The sequence below is a fragment of the Neofelis nebulosa genome, chromosome 7, assembly GCF_028018385.1.
Source record: "Neofelis nebulosa isolate mNeoNeb1 chromosome 7, mNeoNeb1.pri, whole genome shotgun sequence".
NCBI lineage: Eukaryota > Metazoa > Chordata > Mammalia > Carnivora > Felidae > Neofelis > Neofelis nebulosa.
In genome coordinates this window covers 57,833,135-57,838,131 of record NC_080788.1, presented here as the reverse complement: position 1 = coordinate 57,838,131, position 4,997 = coordinate 57,833,135, and the positions used below count along the sequence as shown (strand labels likewise).

At 42.0% G+C, this 4,997-nt stretch overlaps 1 pseudogene; it reads left to right on the top strand.

Moving 5' to 3' along the window:
• The first annotated feature begins 399 nt into the window (after positions 1–399).
• LOC131517917 (E3 ubiquitin-protein ligase ARIH2-like) lies at positions 400–1,961 on the top strand (annotated as a pseudogene).
• The last annotated feature ends 3,036 nt before the right edge of the window (positions 1,962–4,997 follow it).

Genomic DNA, 4,997 nt, shown 5'->3' with positions numbered 1-4,997 from the left:
TTCATCCTTATAAACATGTGCAAAATTAAACCAATTAAAGAGTGAGCATATGTGCATACTGACAAAATATGCCAATATTTAGTATTTAATGTGTTACGGGTCCATAACAAAACTCAACAAAAGGTAGTCTTAAAATGTATCACACTATTTCTACACATAAAACATACTTTCTACAGAGCACTTCCCGGGCTGCGGACACCGCTCTGTGGGAGGAAGGAGCCCAGAGATCAGCCCACTGCTGCACCTGTGTCAGATCCCTCTGGTCTGACTGAACCCAGTTTGGCCTGCTCAGCCTCAGCAGTGGCAGGCCGCAGCTTCTACTGGAAATTACACGACATAGAATATTTGGGGTGAGTGACATCTTCTTGAAAGACCTTCGAGAATTACGGAAGGAAAAAAAAAATAATGCATTTAAGAAAGTGGTAAAGTTTGGAAAGGGGAGGGAAAAAAAAATCCCTGATATTCAACTTGGCTGAATGCTTAGATGTCGGTGGACATGAATAGCCAGGTGTCTGACAGCAATAAAAAGGACTATGACCCAAATTGTGAGGAGGAGGAAGAAGATGAGGACCCTGGGGGCACAGAGGTCTACTATGTGGGAGTAGCCAGTGATGTGGAGCAGCAGGGGGCCAACGCCTTTGATCCTGAAGAGCACCAGTTTACCTGTTTGACCTACAAGGAGTCTGAGGGTGCCCTCAATGAGCACATGATACCTAGCCTCTGTCCTAAAAACCACTGATGCTTACTGCCACCAGTACATCCTCCCTATGGCACTGGTATCTCATTCAGTTGCTAAACTTATATTAGTTAATTTCCACTGGCAAGTTGCAGAGATATTGGACACATACGAGTCTAATTCTGCTCAACCTCTCATTGAAGCTCAAGTTCAGCCCTGTTCCTTGAAACGTGTCCCCACAGCCCACCCCCTCATCATTGTGCAGTGTGTATGCAGTTTGCGTAGAAGGAAAACCTGCTCTCTCCTGCCTGTCAGCACTTTTGCCATAGCTTCTGGGAGCAGCCCCGTTTATACTTGTCGAGGATGGTGCGGGTGTGGGAGTCTCTTGAATGGCTCGGGATCCGCCACTCCAAACACCAGAGGACTTTGTGTGCTTCCACTGTTGCCCAACGAAGAATTAAGAGACAAATACAGGCACTACCACTTGAGGGACTATGTGGAGAGTCATTACCAGCTCCAGCTTTGCCCTGGTCCAGACTGCCTCCATGGCTATTTGGGGACAGGAGCCCAGAGCTTGCAGAGTAGAGTGCAATAAGTGCAACCAAGTCTTATGCTTCAAGTGTCGGACGTACCGCGTCCCCACAGACTGCGCTACAATCCGGAAATGGCTCACAAAGCGTGCTGAACGGCCAACTACATTAGGGCTCACATTAAAGACTGTCCCAAGTGCGACACCTGCATTGAGAATGAAGGCTGCAATCACATGCAATGCTCCAAGTGTAAATATGACTTGTGCAGAATATGTCTAGGAGACTGTTAAGACCCATGGCAGTGAGTACTATGAGTGCAGTCGGTACAAGGAGAACCCTGACATTGTCAAGCCCAGGCAGCAAGCCCAGGCCAGGGAGGCCCTCAAGAAATACTTGTTCTACTTTGACAGATGGGAAAACCACAAGAGCTTGCAGCTGGGGGTGCAGACATACCAGCAAATTCCTGAGAAGATTCAGGATAGGGTCATGAATAATCTGGGGACCTGGAATGATCGGCAGTACCTACAGAATGCTGCCAAGCTCTTGGTCAAGAGCCAGTATACCCTGCAGGACACTTACTCTTTGCGTGTTACACGGAGTCTGGACCCAGGAAGAAGCTCTTTGAATACCAGCAGGCTCAGCTGGAGGCTGAGATGGAAAACTTGATGTGGAAAGTGGAGTGTGCAGACAGAAACGACAGAGGGGACACAGAGAACTGGACAGATGCACATAGCAGTGGAAGAGAAACTGGCTGAAGGATTCCCATGACAGCTAGGTTGGGACATGGATGTGACGGCATGAGGGAGATGTTGTGAGATCTCCCAGCTGCCATCCTGTATGCTGTAGGCTTTGCCTTTCAGGACCCAGGCAACAGCTGAGGCCCACACTCCTGAGAGACACTGGCCACACACGACTCGGTTGATTTCTGTTTTCTTCTCATCTTTTTGCGTTTTGTTTCTACTAGGGTAAAGGACATGTTGAACTGGCCTCTTGTCAGGACTTTTAATCCCCCCTGGGTGGTTGCTGGTAGGGAAAGTTTTTTTTCTGAATGACTATTAATAGTTTTACAACCTATATAGTTTTCAAAGTTTCTATAATTATACAAAAAAATAAGCAAACCACAGAATTATACAGAATCCTTTAAAAAATAAATTGGCATTTGTGTGTTTAAAAAAATACTCTGTACAGAGTTCAATGATATTTGTTTAATTGAGCTCAATTCACATTGCTATTCACATAATACACGTTTTAGATGATACTGAATTTAAAAACATTTAAAAGCCATCTTCAGATTGAGGGATTACTTATTTGCCAGAGGAAGGATGTTAAGTCCCTCAGAGAAATATAAACTCACAAGTCTGTTTTCTGTGCTGCCCGATACGATGTTTTCTGCAATTTCTTCTAGATCTGTACAAATCTTAGTCAGTAGACTTAGACTCAAATATTATTAGGAAGGATTCACCCTCTGTTTGGGGAAAACCAGTTTAAATTTGTATATAACAGAAAAGCTTCCCTAGACGATTCAATTGTTAGCACAATTTTCTTCAGGAACCAAAGAATTTAAAAAGAATTACCTTGTGGACACTGTATGCTTTGTTAATTAAATTTCGTATAAGTCATACTTAAGTCCTTTCTATCATTGTGAATGACATTTACTCAATTTTATGGTATTCCTAAATAAACCCAATCTGACTTAATTCTTATTTGTCTCTCCCAAAATCCTTTACTTAGCTTATCACTACAGGGAATCAAAATTAGACCTATGTATAATGACTTTGTATTTATACCCATTGCATACTCACTGGCCACACTACCTTGTCTGACTGTTAGCATGTGAAAACACTCTCCCTACTTGAATCCAGACCTTTATCAGCTATGCTCACTAGGGTGTCCTGATTTAAAAGAAAAGCATCAGGATTACCCTGGGATCCACCGTGATAAAGCCTCCAATTCCCCATGAATCTAATGTAGCTTCTTCCACTGTTAATGAGAAGGTCCTTTGGACAGCTTCAGTTGAAGTGAATGTTTATGCCCAGAAATTCCTTTATCATTAAATATAACAACTGCACTGACCACACATTTCTTTGTGTTCAGTGTTGCCAAATTACAGTTTATTCTACTGCATACACTGTACTTCTCTAACCCCCTCCATATTTAGCCTAAACCTAGGAGAAGTCATTTTATACCTAACTAGATGGTAACAGATGAAAGTAAAAAGATGCCAAGAAATAGAATAATCTCATCTGCCAGAGAGAGAGAGAGAGAGAGAGAGAGAGAGAGAGAGAGAGAGAGAGACTGAGACTTCAGGTTAATTCAAAATTGTTTATCAGAAATAATCATAAGACCATTGAAAGCATGATAACCTTGAGTGTTCAGCAATCGTGTGTTTTGCCCAGCAATCACTTATTGAGTATGTCCTGTGAGTATCACTGCAGTAGGCATTGTGAGAGATACAGAATATATTAACTGAGTCGTAAAGTAAGTCCACAAGTGACTGGTGAATTTGGTCTCTAAAAGAGTAGCATATTTGCCTCATGGTTGACTGTGGCATTGAAGATAAAACTGGAGGCCCAGGGTCATGCTGTTTGTCCTCGAGTCACTCACTGTCACTCACTTTCTGGTTGGGGGAGTCACTGATTGGTAAATAACTACAGATCCCTTCATGGGATGAGGGCAATGATTAGAAGGGATCACCTTCTGGAAGCTTTGATAGCAGTTATAATTCTGCAAGTATGCCAGCATTAACTTTTCTCCACTGTCTGACCCTCCATGTAGGATATCCAAGAGTTATACAGCATATCCTTAATATTCCTTTTTTTCTTTGTACCCTTTGTATGAACCTTCCTTATTCTGATGGTTTCCCATTTTGGTTTTAAAATGGTAAATTTGTTCATTTGTCTAAGAGGTTAGTATCCTTTGCTGCTGGGTCTTCCCTTTGCATCCACAATAGCAAATTTTATCTGCTTCACGGACATTCACATTTGCTTAATCTCAAGGTGACGTCCTTTTTTTGTTTTAACTGGGACAGTGGCCCAAATTATTGTGCGTTTTTTTTTTTTAATGTGGATCAATTTTCTTTTTAATTTCTCCCACTCTCAGGAGTAAAGGGTAGACCTGCTTGGGGTTCTGTATATTGGGCTAGTCTCAACTGAGGTCACATAGCCTGGATGAGGTCATACAAAATGTGAAATTCCAGGAAAGTTAGCTTCAGCTAAAACCCTATAGGGCCCATTTGCAGGCCAACAACTTTCATGTCAAATTCAAACCCAAACATTAGAGACTACAGGGTCACATCATAACCTCAGGGTTAGCAGTGGAGAGAATGCTTAATGATGTCCTGTCTTTCAACTCCTAGTGATTTAATCACACTGTCTTTTATCTTTTATGATGATGAGTTATTGTGAAGCTCTGCCCCCTTTAGGTAAGGCCAATGTTTGAGGCAGCAATAAATTTTCCAAATTCCATTGTCCAGGGTTTGAATTCTCTTTCCACTTTCATAGCTCTCCATTTGTACACAGGTACTCTAAAAGTCATTGAAGACCATGAATTCTACTCTTACATTGTCCCTTGCCTACAGTATGTTCTCTAATTCTCCCAGGTAATTTCCCAGTTTTCCTCTAGGTAGACAGCTTGTCCCTAAGAATTTGAAGGCAATTTTTATTGAAGACTATTTTTAGGAGGCAAGCATAATTTCAGCAGTGGAAAAATACAGGAGATATAGAAAGACAGATCTTCCCATCATCTATGGTTCTGTTCTAGACACTACCTCTGTGGTTTGAAATACATAATTG